At 36.3% G+C, this 22,199-nt stretch overlaps 1 pseudogene; it reads right to left on the bottom strand.

Moving 5' to 3' along the window:
- Window positions 1-358: 358 nt before the first annotated feature.
- Window positions 359-1,910, bottom strand: LOC118884048 (annotated as a pseudogene).
- Between the last annotated feature and the right edge of the window lie 20,289 nt (window positions 1,911-22,199).

The raw sequence follows: 22,199 nt of genomic DNA, 5'->3' as shown, positions 1-22,199 counted from the left end.
TAAAGCAGAGTACAGGCTCAATGAAGAATAATCATTAAACACTGATTATTTTTAAGAACAATGCTGTTGTAAAAATGTACAATAGTACATATTTTTGGTAATTATGTACTTCTTGTTTAAAGTAATTACAGCTTTTATAATAGATGTAAATCTTTGGAAGGCTATCTCTGAAGAGCAGTGAAATGACTGTTATTTCAGATTTGATGAATGATAATTTGTCAGTAACCTTCTCAAAAACCAAGTCAGGGGGAGCTTTGTTTGTTTTTTTTTTCTCCTCCATGTGGTCAGTTTCATCCTTAAGGATGGTCTGACATAACAAGATGTATTTCACAAACCTTTAACACAAGTTTGTGAAATGTCAACTGAAGGCACCACCTCTGATGTGGATGGTTTCATTCAATCCATGTTCTACCAACTTACCCTCTAGGTCATCTTTTATGATGCTAATCAAGTGGCTAAGGTATTCCTGTTGTTGTTTCAAATGCTGCTTGATTTTTTGTAACAAGTCTGCATCTATGTAATATGTTTCTTCAGATTTGACTGCTCCAAAATGATTCTGCATCATGATTTGGGACATCAGTTCATTTACTCAGTCCTTAAACTGAGTAGGGTATTTAGTTCACAATGAAATGTATCTAGCTGAATTTCATCAGCTTGGATGGCATATACACTTTTCCTCTGAATTTCCTGTTTGATTAGGGCCTGAAGATTCTATGGGAAAGTCCATGAGTTTCCTCTTATATTGTGCAATTTTGGCCATAGTAGTAGTTGTGGTTTAATTCTTCTGTAATTCACCAATATCTTCAGATATGATATCTAATCTGGTCTGATGCTGCTTAGTCATCTGATCTTGAAACTTCAGTCTTCAAAAAAGTTCTTTGAAACCCACCATTGGTACAGGAATTAAGTTTTCAGAATCAGGGTTATCCACTTTGACTTGCTCCCAGATAATAGGATCAACATCAGCAGGAGGATTCTGTAAAAGCTGTTCGATCTGTGCAGGAGAATGTTCTGTTCAAGTCATAGAAAGCATTACACAAAGTTGCTGCAACTGTGTTTTTATATTGGTTTGTTCAAAATGGGCATATATTATTGTAGCTGGGACTCTTCTTGAAGTACCATTTGGAGAACGCTCAACAACATAAATGACAACTTCTGTCTGATTATCTGACAATGCTTTAATACCCTCTACATTTACAGTAAGGTTCTGGTTTCCTCCCAAAATTTTATGCAATGATTCTACCAATTGCTGTTGCTGGCTTTGAATATCTGTTTCTTTTTTGTTGAAAACTAAAACCACTAGCCCATCTTCATGTTTATTATTGGGCAAACAACTATAACCTACTGCCTTAAACCAGCAAAAGGGATTTTCTTGTTTGAATTCCGTTGGTGGAATGTTACTGTTAAAATTTCCTTTTTCTGTTCCCCAAAAGGCCTGTAGTTAATTCCATTTTGCCAAAATAGCATCTCTCTCATCTCCCAGTAGTATTGGAACAGAAAGAGCACTTGCAGTGTTTATCAGTTGTTTGAACTGGGCAGGAGCTTTTGTAGGCTGAATGAAGAGACCACCTAATGTAGTTTGTTTCTGCCACTGCTGCTATTTATTAAATCCTCCAAATCCAAGTCTAGTTACCAAGTCAGTACCTAAACCATACTAGCTCCAGTTGTTGTGCCAAAACGAGTACCAAATCCAAAACTTTGCTCTGAGTACCACCAAAGAGTCCAGTAATGCTTGTATTAGCTGGAGCAGAAAAACTGAATGCAGAACCTGCTGTTGTAGATGTTGTCCCAAAAGCTCCAAATGCACCCGTGGGGGCCTCGGTGGCTGCAGCAGTACCCGAGGTGCCTGAGGGAGTCCCAGATTTGAAGGCTGTGTTGCAGGGAGCAGGGGAATAAGGTGCTGCTCCCATGACACTCAGTGCACTCCCCAACAGCTAGCTTTTAAAATGATTATTTCAGTATCCTTTTTTTTGTAAAAAAAAAGAATAAATTACAAATCTATCCCATAAAATGTTGACATTTTTGAGATATGCATAGATATAACCTGGTCATTATCAGAAGCTTAACATATTTTAGTTATATTCCTTTTAGGATTTGTGATCTGATTTTTCACCATTAAGTGCACTTTTATTAGGTACCTGTTGTGTGATAGAAAGTATTTTATTTTTAGGAATTCAAATAAAAAATTACCTAGTGTTTACACTCCAGAGACTTAAAGCCCAGAAGACAAATATATACATGAAAACCACAATGTAATATAGGACCTTAAAATTTTAAAGTGCTGTTGAAGTTTAGCAATGTGATAGAGAATATAAAATTAAGAAGCATAATGTAAATCAAGCATATAGTGCTCTTAAACATATGGAAAATTAGATGTGGAATATTAAAGTGTAAATAAGTAGAGCATTTAATATTGAAAGAGGTTAAAGTCAACATACAAAAATGATTTGCATTTCTTTACACCAACAATGATCTATCAGAAAACACTCTAATTTAGAATAGCATCAAAAGAGTAAAATATTTAGGAACAAATTTAACCAAGGAATTCAATGATCTACACACTGAAAACTATAAAACATTGTTGAGAGAAATTGAAGAAGATACAAGTAAATGGAAGGATATCCCTTGTTCATGGATTGGAATAATTAATATTGTGAAGATGTCCATACAACCCAAAGCCATCTATAGATTCAAGGTAATCCCTATCAAAAATCTAATGGCTCTTTTTTCACAGAAAAAAATCCTAAAATTCATATGGAACCACAAAAGACCCTGAATAATCAAAACACTCTTTAGAAAGAAGAACAAATCTGGAGGCATTACATTTCCAGCTTTCAAACCATATTACAAAACTATAGTAATCAAAACAGTATGGCACTGACATAACAACAAACATATTGACCATTGGAACCAAAATAAAGAGCCCAGAAGTAAACCAACACATATATGGTCAACTAATATTTGACAATGGTGTCAAGAATATACAATGGAGGAAGGATAGTCTCTTTAGTAAGTAGTGTTAGGAAAACTGGATAGCCACATGTAAAAGAATAAAATCATACCCTTATATTATACTATACACAAAAATCAACTCAAAATGGATTAAAGACTTAAATGTAAGACATGAAACCATAGAACTCCTAGAAGAAGGGAAAAGCTCCTTGACATTGGCCTTTGTAATAATTTTTTGAATATCATAAAGTACAGGCAACAAAAGAAAAAAAAAACCATGAGACCACATGAAATTAACAGCTTTTACACAGCAAAGGAAAAAAAAAATCAACACAATTAAAAGTCAACCTACTGAATGGGAGAAAATATTTGCAAACTATATATCTGATGAGGGGTTAATATCCAAAATATATAAAAACTCATAAAACTCAATGGCAGAAAACCAACAACACCCTGATTAAAAAATGGGCAAAGAACCTGAATAGACATTTTTCCAAAGAAGACATACAAATGCCCAACAGGTATATGAAAAGGTCCTCAACATCACTAGTCATCAGAGAAATGCAAATCAAAATCACAATGAAATATGACTTCCCATCTGTTAGATGGCTACTATCAAAACTATGGCAAGTGTTGACAAGGATGTAGTGAAAAGGAAACCCCTTGTATGTTGTTGATGGGAATGTAAACTGTTATAGCCATTATGGTAAACAGTATTGAGTTTCTGCAAAAATGTGAAAATAGAATTACCATATGATCCAGTAATTTCTCTTCTGGGTATAAACCCCAAAGAAATGAAATCAGTAACTCTAAGAGATATTTGTGCTTCCATGTTTATTACAGCATTATTCACAATAACTAAGGTGTGGAAACAACCTAAATGTCCATTGACAGATGAATGAATATAGAAAACGTGGTTTACACACAGACACACCACACACGTACACACACACACACACACACACACACTGGAATATTTTTCAGCCATAGAAGAAAAACCTGGATGAACCTGGAAGACATTATGCTTAGTGAAATAAGCCAGACACAGAAAGACAATTATCACACGATTTCATTTATCTGTGGAATCTAAAAAATTTGAATATGCAGAAGCAGGGAGTAGAATGCTGGTTACCAGGGGCAGGAAGGTAGAGGAAATGGGTAAATGTGGGTCAAAGGATATGAAGTTGCATTTTTACCGGATGAAGGAGTCTAGAGATCTAATGTATAACGTACATATGATTCTATAACATATAGTGAATATCCCACAACAAACACGTAAAAATAGCTTCAAAATAAAAGATTGGAGTTACAGTCTATAGAAGACGGAAATAACTATTCCAGGGAAAGGTCTTTGGGTTTCTCAGCAAACAAACTAGCCAGGGTTTTATTTTAGGATGACCAAGACACAGAATATATATTAATATAATAGAGAGAAGATATTTACAGTATTTGGCCAAAGTTCTGTATTCTTTCTCACTTATGTAAATATTGTTAATATTATTAACCTTTCCCATTATCTTTACAGTAACAACAATCATGTCAATGTCATGTCAATGTTTTACATTTTCTTACACCCTTTGTCAAGTAACTTTCTGTCTTCTCAAGGTTCTCATTAATTATATAATCAACTATTGTCTTACACTTCAAACTATTTTTTAAGGATAGAGTCAAGTATGTGGGTAATATATATGTTTAAATATATATATTTAAAATTTTAAATGTTACATTTTATATATTTAAACAATTTTCCATATACATATTTCAAACCCAGGTCACCTCATTCTTCTCTCACTAACTTAGCATTGTCTTCTTGCCTCAAAATTTATACTCTTCCCGAAACCATTGTTTTGCCTTCAAAAATACTTTTTAAATATAATTTTAATACATTATTTTGTTACCTAAAAGATGTATTTTTCTTAGATCCTTTAACTTATATTCATAGAACTACATCCAATATATAGCCTAATCTTACCTTACTTATTTCTCTAGCCTTACTGTTTTCCTTTCATTCCTCAGATTCTACATTTCATTCATTGTGAAATCCCTGTATTATCCCACAAGTATGTTGCTCTAGTAGATTTTGCATGTTTTACTTTTGCTCCAAACATCTCTATTCTTTAGCTTAGCTTTTCTAAGAAATCTTTGGTTCCCATTTTCCTCAGTTTAGATTACCAGCAATTACCAAATTTTATTGTATAATAATTTTGTACACAAATATTGTAAATTGTTAATGGCAGATCTTTTTTCAGCCTTTCTGAGTAAAAATAATTTACCTAAGCTAATCCAAAATGCCCATTACTTAAGTGAAAATTTCTGACAAAAAGTAAATACTGATTTTATATAACAGTATTATATAATATACAAAATCTTTGCAAAATATGTTTTTGTCAGATTATTTTTCAAATTTGTATATCTGAATTCTGTATAACATAGGCTTAGATCAGAGATTTTCCTGCTATTATAGAGAATATATCCCTTTTATTTATAAAAATTTGGCACACTTTATGATAATAGGAGATGTCGTAGAGGAAATAAAAATAATCTGCCTCATTTCCAACCCCATAGGAACTGTGATATAGAGAAAGATTAACGGGTGGATATATAGAATGGAATTGTGATATAGAGAAAGATTAACAGGTGTATGTATAGATGGGAATTAATGGGTGTATGCATAAGATGGAAGAAAAAATGCTTGATCTACTAGAGATTGGACCTCTGAAAAACACTGAGGAGTCTAAGATAGCTTAATTCCAGATTAAAGCAAGCCATCTAGAAGGCACTACTTCTCCATGAGTAAGTCAGGAAGACTAAATATAATGGTATTAGTTGTCAAAATTAGCTAGGAACTCCAGCAGGGTAAGCCATATCTCATGGGAAAGTGAATTTTCCCCAAAGGCATGTGACAGAAGACAGTGAATCTCCAAATTCTATCATAGAATCAGTTTGTGCCTTCCCTCTGTTTCACATGGATGCATAAGCATGGCCTCAACACTAAATAAATAAATAAATAACCTATTTTATAGAAAGGAATGGGGGAAGAAATGTAGATTTTTTGTTGTTGTTTCTAAGTGAGAGTACTATCTTCAGGGAGTGCTTACATTATCCTATATTTTTGATCTGGCGTAATATTTAGTTAACTGTCTTTATCTCCCTCGTAATTTTTTGATAAAGAATTAAGGGAGAAATTAGTATTCAAGTAAACTAAAATCAAATATGTTTATTTTATCTATGAATTTGAGTTACAGTGTGAGTTAATTTGCAAAACCTTCGTATAATTATCTATTTTCTTATCAGTTTTTCTATCCAAAATATAAATTCCTTAATTCATGAGCCATGCATTTTCCATCTATATATTGTCTACCTCAGGACCAGCCCATGCTGAGTATACAATAGTTGCTCACCTTAAATATTTGAATAAAGACATGTTAAATTAAAGGGAGATGGTGGTTACAAGATTAAAGAACATATAGTACAGTTTAGGAATTATTTATAAATCTACAGTAATGGAAAAAGCTAAAAATGAATAGGTTTTCAGTAGGTTTCCCATATTTTTTTCTACATTTGCTTCTTTTTGTTCCCCTTCTCTACTTTTCAAGGATGGTGTTTAAAAAAAAAAATAATGCACATTTAATTTAGGAACAGAATTACACAATGTAGTCACATGATAATATTTACATTCTAGTAAGTTTTCTCAGACAGCAGTCTAGGAAATTTATTCAAAAGGAGGAGTCCTGAAAAAAGAATAAAATTAAAAGACTGTTACAGGGGTCATGGAGATATAAATTTTAAAAGTTATTATAGTTTTCTAAATCAGATTTTATTCAAATATGCAAGGTTCATTTCACCCTTCTTATTTTATGCATAAAGATATTTATTGTTATTTATGGATAAGAAATCTTTCCTTTTTTTCTCTGAAATATATTTACATGTAATTTTTCTCCTCTGAAAAGAATGCTTATGCAGTATTACAGAAAAATGTATCATCACTTAGGAGATAATGAAAATATTACTAAAAAACTACTTTCATATTCCAAATAATGTTTTTTAAGTCATATCTTAATGCAGCTTTCCAAAATATGTCAAAAAATAAAATATTACTTTCAGGAAGTGTGTGAATGTAAGTTAAATGATTTAGACATTCCCTTCCTTCCTTCAATTTTGCCTTCATCTCTTCCATCCTCCTTTCTCTTCCCTACTCTTCTCTCCCTTTTCTCTAGTTTCATTTCTTGCCTCTTCTGGGGGGAAAAAAACAAAAAACTTTTGAAATGGGATATCACTAGTAATACTTGTGGTAAATACTTAATAACCAGCAGGAGGTGAATAGCAATGAAGCCCTGATTTGTGGATTTGTTAATTATCATGGTGTAAATATTATGTCATGCTCCATTTCAAGCTACCAACCTGTTATCAAATGCTAGCAAAATTCCTGAAAATTTAGCATTCAGTGCCAAGAGGCAGTTCAAGCTCACTGCAGCATACCACTGTTTACTTTAGACAGCCTAGAGAATACAAGTTTGTACACCATAAGGACCTTCAGATTTGAAAGGGCTATTTATGTAGAGGTGTACTTGTTATCTGACCCTAGAAGTATGAACTGGTACAAGTAATAGATGTTTGTAGTCCCATGGGGAGTGGATTCCTTAAAAAAAAAACGGAGTCGTTGGAATAGCTCAACAATGAAACCATTTATGTACTTAACATGAGAATTTCTTCTCCTGTAATAGTGTTTGCTGATTTGAAGGTTCTACATGGATTGTAATGTTATCAATAGTTTTAAAATACCATGAAATAGAAATTATCATTTGAAACAAGGTACTAACCCAGAATAGCAATTCAATATGTCAAATTTTAACATAAATAAAGAATTTCAGGCTTTCTGCACTAAGTCCTCTAATTATTTTGACTTTTCATAAGAACCAGTATAATTTTTCCTTTGCTAGTACAGGGAATGTTTTCATTCAATTCTCATGATATCTCACAAATGAACAAAGAAAATGTTCTAAAACTTGATAACCAAGGGCTATGCTATGTTAATTTAGCACTTTATGCTTTTCAAAGGATTCAAAGGATTTTGACAGTGATGTTGGCATATGTTTACACATGATACTTTTTCTGGGCACTAATGAATTAGTTACATGTGTACATTTGCTTCTAAAATATATTCCTATGTTCTTTCTCTGTTCTAGTTTTAAAACATTTATTTGTATGATTAGTAAGTAAGGAATATTTTTATCTAAAATTCTGCATAAACTAGGGCATTACTGGGTGTGTTATGATGGAAAATGTTTATGATACTTAGCTTTGATATTTATTTTTACACTGGTTTGGAAAGAAGGTAGGAAGAAGGAAAGAAAGGAATAAATCTTACATGCACAAGTATGTCATATAATGAGGACAAATGAGCATTTTCTTTTTTTCTAAGTTTAGTTGCTAACTTCATTAGTGATGCCATCAATAGCTTGACTAACAACAGAGCTTTCATCTTCTGCAAGGAGCTGATGTAGCTTTCTGACTTTGTTCTTTGATTGTGCCACCTTATTTGTTGTTACAAATCAATGCTTGTGCAGATATTGAGCAGGTCAGAACTTGACGTTTTACCTGGGGATTGAGAAATGTGGAATAAAACCCAAGAGAGAGGGAAACACACCCTGATCAATAGTGTGCATTTTTCTTCTTCCCACATTATTTGGAATATATTTTGGTGAAATAAAATGTAGCACAATTGCTAACCTCTATTGCATATATCACTCATATATGTTTCCTTATCTGATCTAGGTTTTAGAGTGTCAACTGTTTATAGCATTAAGATATTTATCTTAGTTAAAAAAATAAAGATATGACTCAAATTAGTAGTTTATGGTAATTGATTATTTCAATTGAAAGGAGATGCATATATATCTTTTTCAACAGTATTTTTTAAAATTTATTTATTTCAACAGTATTTTTTTAAATTTATTTATTTTATTTTTTATTTATTTTTGGCTGGTTGGGTCTTTGTTGTTGTGCATGAGCTTTCTCTAGTTGCAGCGAGCAGGGGCTACTCTTCATTTTAGTGTGTGGGCTTATTGTGGTGGCTTCTCTTGTTGTGGAGCATGGGCTCTATGTGCATAGTCTTCAGTAGTTGTAGCACTCAGGCTCAGTAGTTGTGGCTTGCAAGTTCTAGAGTGCAGGCTCAGTAGTTGTGGTGCATGGGCTTAGGTGCTCTGCAGCATGTGGGATCTTCCTGGACCAGGGATCGAATCCGTGTTCCCTGCATTGGCAGGCAGATTCTTAGTCACTATGCCACCAGGGAAGTCCCTGTATATATCTTTGAAAATTAACAAATACATAAATAACATATTGACTGTTGTTCCTACAATTAGTCATTCAAAATATTTTTTACTTTTCAAATCTCCTTATAGAGGCGTCTGTTATACACAATAAAATGCACCCACTTTAAACATACAGTTGAATGAGTTTCCAAAAATGTGTATGTCCAGTTAATCATCATCTCAATGAAGACTTATATTCCACCAGAAAGTTCTATTTTGTCTTTTTACAGCCAATACCCCTACTCAAACCCGACCCAAAGCTACAGCTCATTTGCTTTCTGTCACTTTAGTTTTGACTGTTATAGATGTTCATATTAATACAATGACAGCTTCACATAAAAAAACAGTGTTCGTTTCGTAGCATGCAGGTACAACTTTTATAAACATCATTACTACAAGTACATATGAACACTTCTCTAAATGCAGCACTAAGAAATATCACATCCATTTCTTGAAAGAATGCTCTTGTCAAAAATAAAAATAGGGAGAGGGGTCAAGATGGAAGCGTAGAAGGACATGGAGTTCATCTCTTTCTACCGGAGCATCAAGAATAAATCTGAAAATGGAACAATTCTCAAGAGAATCTACTGAACACTAGCAGAGGACATTGGACACCTAAAAGGACAAGAGAATATTCCCTCGTAACCAGGTAGTGTGAAAGAGAGAAAAGGAAAAAAAGAAAAGGGCAAGTGGGACTGTACCGATGCCCCTGGGTGGGGGGAGCTAAAGGAGAGGAGAGGTTCTCCCAGCCAGGGAAGCCTCCTCACCAGTGGGGAGATCAGCTGAAACAGAAGGGGAGCTTTGGGGGCCCAGAGGAGAGCACTGTAATTGGTCTATGACAGGCAAGACAGAGTAAGACCTACACAGATGGTCCATGCACAGCCCTGCATGTCTGAGCCTGAGATGTGTGTCTGCCAGAGCAGACGGGAGCTGGGGGCCGGAACGTGGGTTTGGAGAGCAAGCCTGGGGAGGCGACTGCTGTTGGCTGCTCAGAGACAGCCTGAGGTGATGAGACTGAGGAGCTCCGCAACCGGGAATGCTCCTGGAAGAAGACAAGAGCTCCTTAGAACTGAAGCACCATTGTAGAGTGACATGCAAAGGGCAGGCTGCCAATGCAGCCTCTCTGCCCATGTGCCTTCCCCCACCTCTGCAGGCACTAGGAGGGCCTCCCAGTAGAGCAGGTTCATGTGCATCTGTTGGTTGCTGACTCCACTCCCTCCTGCCTGGGCAGGGAGCAGATGCCTGTGAGTGACCCACACACAGAGGTGGGGCTGAAACCAAAGCTGAGTCCCAGGCACTATGCAACTAAGGAAAAAGGGCTGAAATCTCTCCTTGCAGCTTCATGAGCCTCAGATTAAACCCCCATGACTGGCTTGGTAAAGTCAGCACTTGCGGAACATCTGAACAGACAAGTGCTCATGCGACTGAGACAGGTCTAGCTTTAGCAGCTGTGGACTTTGTGAGCATGTACACATGGGAGTTGGGCCAGGTCAGAGTCTGAGCTGCCCTCATGGCACCCACAGTGTGTCCAGATCCATGATTACTGCAATCCTGGGACCTGACTTCAGTGGATCTATGCTGGTGACCTAGTGAAAACAGCACTTGAGAGACACCAGGGTCAGTTGCTGGCATACCTGTGGTTAAGGTGTGGCCAAGAGCAATGCCAACAACAGAGTAACTTGTGAACTTGCACAATGGGTGAAAGGTGGCACAACAGACCATGCTCACAGGTAAACAGCTCCAGAGAAGGAATACTCAGTGGCTTCTCTCCCAGTGGGAATGTTCCAATTCTGCCTAACTTATACCCCTTACACTGCAAATCAGAAACACAGCTAAGAAACAGAACTGGAGCCCTCTATTGGAACAACTAAGGAGCAGACCCTGTCCATAACAGGGCAATGATAACCACAGAGCAGAGCAAAGGGGAGGCCCCGCTCAATATCCAGGGCAGGCTCTGTTCACTACAACACCAATCAAAACCCCTATCAAGGGGATAACGGCCAGCATACACTGAGGAAAGAGATGACAGACATCCATTCTAAAAACAGCCCTTACACCAATAATAATGATGATGAAAATAATAATAATAGTAAAATATTAAACACACACAGCCTACACAGGGAGTTTCCCACATAAAAATAGTCACCCCCCCACAAGACAGTCTGAGGATCTGGCATCAGGAGGAAGAACCCCCAGAACATCTCGCCTTGAAGGTCAGCAGAGAGTGAGTATAGGAGTTCCCCAGGGCTGGGGAAAACAATGACTCCACTCTTGAAGGGTGCACACCATGTCTCACATGCACTGGGACCCAGAACAAAGCAGTACCTCCATAAGAATCTAGGCTAGACCTACCAGGTCTCCTGGGGAAGCAGGGGTTCATTGTAACTCACTGTGGGGGAAGAACAGAGGCAGCAGAGACCCCAAGGAATATTAACTGATGTGAGCTCTTCCAGAGGTCCCTGTTTCTGCACCAAGACCCATCCCTGCCCAACAGCCTGCAGGCTCCAGTGCTGGAATGCCTCAGGCTGAACAACCAGCAAGAGAGGAACACAGCCCCACTCATCAGCAGACAGGCTGCCTAAAGTTATACTAAGTTCACAGCCACCCCCAAACACACACAGTGACATGACTGAGCCCATCAGAAGGTAAAAACCCAACTCCACCCACCAGAGGGCAGGCACCAGTCCCTCCCACCAGGAAGCCTGCCTCTGGACCAACCTAACCCACCAGGGGGCATACACTAGAAGCAAAAGGAACTATGATCATGTTGCCTGTGAAAAGGAGACCACAAACACAGTAAGCTAGACAAAAATGAGATGACAGTGAAATATGATGCAAATGAAGAAGCAAGATAAAAACCTAGAAGAACAATGAAATGAAGCATAGATAGGCAATCTACTTGAAAAAGAATACAAAATAATAATAGGGAGAGGACAGGGGTTGGCTGCGTGAACACAGCCTGAAGGGGGCTAGTGCACCACAGCTAGCCAAGAGGGAGTCCGGGAAAAGGTCTGGAGTTGCCGAACAGGCAAGAGACTTTTTCTTGCCTCTTTGTTTCCTGGTGCACGAGGAGATGGGATTCAGAGCACCACCTAAACGAGCTCCAGAGACGGGCGTGAGCCGCGGCTATCAGCGCAGACCACAGAGACGGGCATGAGACGCTAAGGCTGCTGCTGCCACCACCAAGAAGCCTGTGTGCAAGCCCAGGTCACTCTCTACACCTCCTCTACCAGGAGCCTGTGCAGCCCGCCACTGCCAGGGTCCCGTGATCCAGGGACAACTTCCCCGGGAGAACGCACGGTGTGCCACAGGCTGGTGCAATGTCATGCTGGCCTCTGCCGCCGCAGGCTTGCCCTGCATCCGTACCCCTCCCTCCCGCCGGCCTGAGTGAGCCAGAGCCCCCGAAGCAGCTGTTCCTTTAACCCCGTCCTGTCTGAGGGAAGAATAGATGCCCTCAGGTGACCTACATGCAGAGGTGGGTCCAAATCCAAAGCTGAAACCCGGGAGCTGTACGAACAAAGAAGAAAAAGGGAAATTTCTTCCAGCAGCCTCAGAAGCAGCGGATTAAAGCTTCACAAACAACTTGATGTACCTGCATCTGTTGAATACTTGAATAGACAACGAATCATCCCAAATTGAGGAGGTGGACTTTGGCAACAGGATATATTATTTTTTCCCCTTTTCCTCTTTCTGTGAGTGTATATGTGTATGCTTCTGTGTGAGATTTTATCTGTACAACTTTGCTTTCACCATTTGTCCAAGGGTTCAGTCTGTCTGTTTTTTTTTGTTTGTTTGTTTGTTTGTTTTCTACTTAAAATTATTTTTTCTTTTTAAATTTTTTCTTAAAATTTTTTTTTTATTTTTTATTTTAAAATTTTTTTTAAAAAAATTTTTTCTTAAAAAATTTTTCTTAATAATTTTATTCTTACTTTTTATTTTAAAAAAATTAAAAAATTTTTTCTTAATAAAAGTTTTCTTAATAATTTTTTCTTACTTTTTATTTTTAAAAAAATTTAAAAAATCTTTTCTTAATAAGTTTATTCTTAATAATTTTTTCTTATTTTTAATTTAAAAAATTAAAATAATTATTTTAAAAAATTAAAATTTTTTTGTTCTTAATAAATTTTTTCTTAATAATGTTTTTTCATACTTTTTATTTTAATACCTTTATTTTATTTTATCTTACTTTATTTTGTTTTATTTTATCCTCTTTCTTTCGTTCTTTCTATTTTTTCCCCCTTTTATTATGAGCAGTGTGGATGAAAGGCTCTTGGTGATCCAGCCAGGCATCAGGGCAGTGGTCCTGAGGTGGGAGAGCCAACTTCAGGACACTGGTCCACAACAGACATCCCAGCTCCACATAACACCAAATGGTGAAAATCTCTCAGAGACCTCCATCTCAACACCAAGACCCGGCTTCATTCAACGACCAGCAAGCTACAGTGCTAGACACCCTATGATGAACAACTAACAAGAGAGGAACACAGCCCCATCCATTAGCAGAGAGGCTGCCTAAAATCATAATAAGGCCACAGACACCCCAAAACACACCACCAGACATGGACGTGCCCACCAGAAAGACAAGATCCAGCCTCATCCAACAGAACACAGGCACTAGTCCCTCCACCAGGAAGCATACACAACCCACTGAACCAACCATAGCCACTGGGGACAGATACCAAAAACAACAGGAAGTACGAACCTGCAGCCTGTGAAAAGGAGACCCCAAACAAAGTAAGATAAGCAAAATGAGAAGACAGAAAAACACACAGCAGATGAAGGAGCAAGATAAAAACACACCAGACCTAACAAATGAAGAGGAAATAGGCAGTCTACCTGAAAAAGAATTCAGAATAATGATAGTAAAGATGATCCAAAATCTTGGAAATAGAATAGACAAAATGTAAGAAACATTTAACAAGGACGTAGAAGAACTAAAGAGGAACCAAGCAATGATGAAAAACACAATAAATGAGAATAAAAATACTCTAAAAAAATACTCTAGAAGGGATCAATAGCAGAATAATTGAGGCAGAAGAACGGATAAGTGACCTGGAAGATAAAATAGTGGAAATAACTACTGCAGAGCAGAAAAAAGAAAAAAGAATGAAAAGAACTGAGGACAGTCTCAGAGACCTCTTGGACAACATTAAACACACCAATGTTCGAATTATAGGGGTCCCAGAAGAAGAAGAGAAAAAGAAAGGGACTGAGTAAAGATTTGAAGAGATTATACTTGAAAATTTCACCAATATGGGAAAGGAAATAGTTAATCAAGTCCTGGAAGCACAGAGAGTCCCATACAGGATAAATCCAAGGAGAAACACGACAAGACACAAATTAATCAAACTATCAAAGATTAAATATAAAGAAAACATATTAAAAGCAGCAAAGGAAAAACAACAAATAACACACAAGGGAATCCCCATAAGGTTAACAGCTGATCTCTCAGCAGAAACTCTGCAAGCCAGAAGGGAGTGGCAGGACATATTTAAAGTAATGAAGGAGAAAAACCTACAACCAAGATTACTCTATCCAGCAAAGATCTCATTCAGATTTGATGGAGAAAGTAAAACCTTTACAGACAAGCAAAAGCTGAGAGAGTTCAGCACCACGAAACTAGCCTTACAACAAATGCTAAAGGAACTTCTCTAGGCAAGAAACACAAGAGAAAGAAAACACCTACAATAACAAACACAAAACATTTAAGAAAATGGGAATAGGAACATACATATTGAAAATTACCTTAAATGTAAATGGATTAAATGCTCCCACGAAAAGACACAGACTGACGGAATGGATACAAAAAGAAGACCCGTATATATGCTGTCTACAAGAGACCCACTTCAGACCTAAGGACACATATAGACTGAAAGTGAGGGGATGGAAAAAGATATTCCATGCAAATGGAAATCAAAAGAAAGCTGGAGTAGCAATTCTCATATCAGACAAAATAGACTTTAAAATAAAGACTATTACAAGAGACAAAGAAGGACATTATGAAATGATCAAGGAATCAATCCAAGAGGAAGGTATAACAATTGTAAATATTTATGCACCCAACATAGGAACACCTCAATACATAAGGCAAATACTAACAGCCATAAACGGGGAAATCAAAAGTAACACAATCATAGTAGGGGACTTTAACACCCCACTTCCACTAATGGACAGATCCTCCAAAATGAAAATAAATAAGGAAACACAAGCTTTAAATGATACATTAAACAAGATGGACTTAATTGATATTTATAGGACATTCCACCCAAAAACAACAGAATTCACATTTTTCTCAAGTGTTCATGTAACATTCCCCAGGATAGATCATATCTTGGGTCACAAATCAAGCCTTTGTAAATTTAAGAAAACTGAAATCGTATCAAGTATTTTTTCCGACCACAACGCTATGAGACTAGATATCAATTACAAGAAAAGATATGTAAAAAATACAAACACATGGAGGCTACACACTACACTACTTAATAACGAAGTGATCACTGAAGAAATCAAAGAGGAAATCAAAAGATACCTACAAACAAATGACAATGGAGACATGATGACCCAAAACTTATGGGATGCAGCAAAAGCAGTTCTAAGAGGGAAGTTTATAGCAATACAAGCCTACATCAAGAAACAGGAAGCATCTTGAATAAACAACCTAACCTTGCACCTAAAGCAATTAGAGAAAGAAGAACAAAAAAACCACAAAGTTAGCAGAAGGAAAGAAACCATAACTATCAGATCAGAAAAAAATGAAAAAGAAATGAAGGAAACAATAGCAAAGATCAACAAAACTAAAAGCTGGTTCTTTGAGAAGATAAACAAAATTGATAAACCATTAGCTAGACTCATCAAGAAAAAGAGGGAGAAGAGTCAAATGAATAGAATTAGAAATGAAAAAAAAGAAGTAACTGAAACTGCAGAAATACAAAGGATCATGAGAGATTACTACAAGCAACTCTATGCCAATAAAATGGACAACCTGGAAGAAATGGACAAATTCTTAGAAATGCACAACCTGCCGAGACTGAACCAGGAAGAAATAGAAAATATGAACAGACCAATCACAAGCACTGAAATTGAAACTGTGATTAAAAATCTTCCAACAAACAAAAGCCCAGGACCAGATGGCTTCACAGGCGAATTCTATCAAACATTTAGAGAAGAGCTAACACCTATCCTTCTCAAATTCTTCCAAAATATTGCAGAGGGAAGAACACTCCCCAACTCATTGTACGAGGCCACCATCACCCTGATACCAAAACCAGACAAAGAGGTCACAAAGAAAGAAAACTACAGGCCAATATCACTGATGAACATAGATGCAAAAATTCTCAACAAAATACTAGCAAACAGAATCCAACAGCACATTAAAAGGATCATACACCATGATCAAGTGGGGTTTATTCCAGGAATGCAAGGATTCTTCAATATACGCAAATCAATCAACGTGATACACCATATTAACAAATTGAAGGAGAAAAACCATATGATCATCTCAATAGATGCAGAGAAAGCTTTTGACAAAATTCAAAACCTTCTTATGATAAAAGCCCTGCAGAAAGAAGGCATAGAGGGAACTTTCCTCAACATAATAAAGGCCATATTTGACAAACCCACAGCCAACATTGTCCAAAATGGTGAAAAACTGAATCCATTTCCACTAAGATCAGGAGCAAGTCCAGGTTGCCCACTCTCACCAATATTATGCAACATAGTTTTGGAAGTGTTAGCCACAGCAATCAGAGAAGAAAAAGAAATAAAAGGAATCCAAATCAGAATAGAAGAAGTAAAGCTGTCACTGTTTGCAGATTACATGATACTATACATAGAGAATCCTAAAGATGCTACCAGAAAACTACTAGAGCTAATCAATGAATTTGGTAAAGTAGCAGGATACAAAACTAATGCACAGAAATCTCTTGCATTCCTATACACTAATGATGAAAAATCTGAAAGTGAAATTAAGAAAACCCTCCCATTTGCCACCGCAACAAAAAGAATAAAATACCGAGGAATAAACCTACCTAAGGAGACAAAAGACCTGTATACAGAAAATTATAGGACACTGATGAAAGAAATTAAAGATGATACAAATAGATGGAGAAATATACCATGTTCTTGCATTGGAAGAATCAACATTGTGAAAATGACTCTATTACCGAAAGCAATCTACAGATTCAATGCAATCTCTATCAAACTACCACTGGCATTTTTCACAGAACTAGAACAAAAAATTTCACAATTTGTATGGAAATACAAAAGAACCCGAATAACCAAAGCAATCTTGAGAACGAAAAATGGAGCTGGAGGAATCAGGCTCCCTGACTTCAGACCATACCAGAAAGCTACAGTAATCATGACAGTTTGGTACTGGCACAAAAACAGAAACATAGATCAATGGAACAGGATAGAAAGCCCAGAGATAAACCCATGCACATATGGTCACCTTATCTTTGATAAAGGAGGCAAGCATATACAGTGGAGAAAAGACAGCCTCTTCAATAAGTGGTGCTGGGAAAACTGGACAGCTACATGTAAAAGTATGAAATTAGAACACTCCCTAACACCATATACAAAAACAAACTCAAAATGGATTAAAGACCTAAATGTAAGGCCAGACACTCTCAAACTCTTAGAGGAACACATAGACAGAACACTCTATGACATAAATCACAGCAAGATCCTTTTTGACCCACCTCCTAGAGAAATCGAAATAAAAACAAAAATAAACAAATGGGACCTAATGAAATTTAAAAGCTTTTGCACAGCAAAGAAAACCATAAACAAGACCAAAAGACAGCCATCAGAATGGGAGAAAATATTTGCAAATGAAGCAACTGACAAAGGAGTTATCTCCAAGATTTACAAGCAGCTCATGCAGCTCAATAACCAAAAACCGAACAACCTAATCCAAAAATGGGCAGAAGACCTAAATAGACATTTCTCCAAAGAAGATATACAGATTGTCAACAAACACATGAAGGAATGCTCAACATCATTAATCATTAGAGAAATGAAAATCAAAACTACAATGAGATATCATCTCACACCGGTCAGAATGGCCATCATCAAAAAATCTAGAAACAATAAATGCTGGAGAGGGTGTGGAGAAAAGGGAACACTCTTGCACTGTTTCGTGGGAATGTAAATTGATACAGCCACTATGGAGAACAGTATGGAGGTTCCTTAAAAAACTACAAATAGAATTACCATACGACCCAGCAATCCCACTACTGGGCATATACCCTGAGAAAACCATAATTCAAAAAGAGTCATGTACCAAAATGTTAATTGCAGCTCTATTTACAATAGCCAGGACATGGAAGCAAGCTAAGTGTCTATCATCGGATGAATGGATAAAGAAGATGTGGCACATATATACAATGGAATATTACTCAGCCATAAAAAAACCGAAATGGAGTTATTTGTAGTGTGGTGGATGGAGTTAGAGTCTGCCATACAGAGTGAAGTAAGTCAGAAAGAGAAAAACAAATACCATATGCTAACACATATATATGGAATCTGAGGGGGAAAAAAATGGTCATGTAGAACCTCGTGGCAAGACGGGAATAAAGACACAGACCTACTAGAGAATGGACTTGAGGATATGGGAAGGGGGAAGGGTAAGATGTGACAAAGAGAGAGAGTGGCATGGACATATATACACTACAAAACGTAAAATAGATAGCTAGTGGGAAACAACCGCATAGCACAGGGAGATCATCTCTGTGCTTTGTGACCACCTAGCGGTGTGGGATAGGGAAGGTGGGTGGGAGGGAGATGCAAGAGGGAAGAGATATGGGAACATATGTATTTGTATAACTGATTCACTTTGTTATAAACAGAAAGTAACACACCATTGTAAAGCAACTATATTCCAATAAAGAAAAATAATAATAATAGTAAAGTTGATCCAAAATCTCAGAAAAAGAATGGATGCACAGATTGAGAAGATACAAGAAATGTTTAACAAAAACATAGAAGATTTAAAGAACAAACAGAGATGAGTATCACAATAACTGAAATGAAAAATACACTAGAAAAAAAATGAAAAATTCACTAGAAGGAATTGATAGCAGAATAACTGAGGCAGAAGAACAAATAAGTGAGCTGGAAGACAGAGCGGTGGAAATCACTGCCACAGAACAGAATAAAGAAAAAAGAATGAAAAGAAATGAGGACAGTCTCAGAGACCTCTGGTACAACATTAAATGCACCATTTGCATTATAGGGGTCTCAGAAAAAGAAGAGAAAGAAAGGGCCTGAGAAAATGTCTGAAGAAATTATAGTGGAAAACTTCCCTAACATGGGAAAGGAAATAGTCACCCAAGTGCAAGAAGCACAGAAACTCCCATACAGGATACCCCAAGGAGGAACATGCTGAGATGAATACTATTCAAACTAACAAAAATTAAAGACAAATAAAACCTTTAAAAGGAAGAAGGAAAAGGAAGAAATAACATACAAGGGAATCCCAATGAGGTTATCAACTAATTTTTCAGTGGAAACTCTGCAGGCCAGAGGGCGTAGCAACTATGTATTTAAAGTGATGGAAGGGCAAAACCTACAACTAAGAATACTCTATCCAGCAAGGCTCTCATTCAGATTCAATGGAGAAATCAAAATCTTTACAGACAAGCAAAAGCTAAGAGAATTCAGTACGACCAAACCAAATGCTAAAGGAAATTCTCTAGGCAGGGGGGATGAAAGAGTCCACAACTAGAAACAAGAAAATCACAAATGGGAAAGCTCACTGGTAAAGACAAACATAAAGTAATAGTAGGAAGTCATCCACACATAGATTTATCAAAAGTGGCAACTGTGAGGGGAGTACAAATGCAGGAGATGGGAATTGCATTTGAAATTAAGAGACCAGCAATTTAAGACAACCTTGTATATATACAGACTCCTATATCAAAACCTCATGGGAAATGCAAAGAAAAAAACGACAATAGATACACACACACATACACACAAAAACAACCGAAATGCAATAAAACTACCTTATGATCCAACAATCCCACTCCTGTGCATATATTTAGAGAAAATCATATTTCAAAATGATACATTCACCCCAATATTCTTTGCAGCACTATTTACAATGGACAGGACATGGAAGAAATTTAATGTCCATCAACAGAGGAATGGATAAACAAGATGTGGTACATATATACAGTGGAATATTACTAAGCCATAAAATGAGTGAAATAGTGTCATTTGCAGCGACATAGATGAACCTAGAGATTGTTATACTGAGTGAAATAAGTCAGAGAGAGAAAGACAAATATCATATGATATTGCTTACATGTGGAATCTAAAAAAAAGGTAAAAATGAGCTTATTTACAAAACAGAAATAGAGTCACAGATGTAGAAAGCAAACTTATGATTACCAGGGAGAAAGCAGGGAGCAGGTGGAGGGATAAATTGGGAGATTTGGATTGACATATACAAACTACTATATATAAAATAGATAACTAATAAGAACCTGCTGTATAGCACAGTGAACTCTTCTTAATACTCTGTAATGACCTACATGGAAAAATAATCTAAAAAAGAATGTATATATGTGTCTGACTCACTTTGCTGTACAGCAGAAACTAAGACAACATTGTAAATCAACTATACTCCAATAAAAAAATTAAAAGAAAAAATAATAAAACATAAAAATAAATCAGAATGGCCATCATCAAAAAGTCTACAAATAATAAATGCTGTAGACAGTGTGATAAAAAGGGAACCCTCCTACACTGTTGGTGGGAAAGTTAATTGGTACAGCCACTATGGAGAACAGTATGGAGGTTCCTCAAAAAACTAAAAATAGAACTACCATACGACCCAGCAATCCCACTCCTGGACATATATCTGGAGAAAAACATGGTTCGGTAGGGTACATGCACCCCAATATTCATTGCAGTGCTGTTTACAATAGCCAGGACATGGAAGCAACCTAAACGTCCATCAAGAGAGGAATAGAGAAAAAAACAAAAAAAGAGAGGAATAGAGAAAGAAGATGTGGTACATATATACAATGAAATATTACTCAACCATAAAAAAAGAATGAAATAATGCTATTTGCTGCAACATAGATGGACCTAGAGATTGTCATACTGAGTGAAGGAAGTCAGACAGAGAAAGACAAATATCATATGATATCTCTTACATGTGGAATCTAAAAAAGGGGTGCAAATGAACTTATCTACAAAACAGAAATAGAGTTACAGATGTAGAAAACCAACTTATGGTTACCAGAGGGTAATGGCGGGGAAGGATAAATTGGGAGATTTGGATTGACATATACACTCTGCTATATATAAAATAGATAATTAATAAGGACCTACTGTATAGCCCTGGGAACTCTACTCAATACTCTGTAGTGACCTGTATGGGAAAAGAATCTAAAAGAGTGGATATATGTGTATGTATAACTGATTCACTTTGCTGTACACCTGAAATTGACACAACATTGTAAATCAACTATACTCCAATAAAACTTAAAAGTAAATAAATAAAGAAGTAAAATGCCAGCACTTTATTAGAGTACAAGTTTGTCCACTTTCTTGACAATACATGATAACATTTCACCAATGACAGGTGATTTTGAGTAATGTTTGTGCTAATTGTTCATTTGTATATCTTCTTTTTGAAGTTTACTCAAAAATAAACTTTTTATTAGATTATTAGTCTTATTTGTGAACTCGTAGATTTTTGCATATACTGAATATAAATTGTCAATATATATTATGTGTATATGTATATAGTATATATAATACATGTATATACAATATTTACATTTAATTTATAATTGAAAAGATACATAACTAATTTTAATAAAGCCCAATTAATTTTTTTTAATGTTTAGGACTTTCTATGTCTTGTATAAGAAGTACTCACCTATAAAAATATTTTTTAATCTTTTATGGTTTGCTATATTA

Source organism: Balaenoptera musculus, chromosome 18, assembly GCF_009873245.2.
Source record: "Balaenoptera musculus isolate JJ_BM4_2016_0621 chromosome 18, mBalMus1.pri.v3, whole genome shotgun sequence".
Lineage (NCBI taxonomy): Eukaryota > Metazoa > Chordata > Mammalia > Artiodactyla > Balaenopteridae > Balaenoptera > Balaenoptera musculus.
The sequence above is the reverse complement of the archived record's forward strand: the minus strand, read 5'-3'. Positions and strand labels throughout refer to the sequence as shown.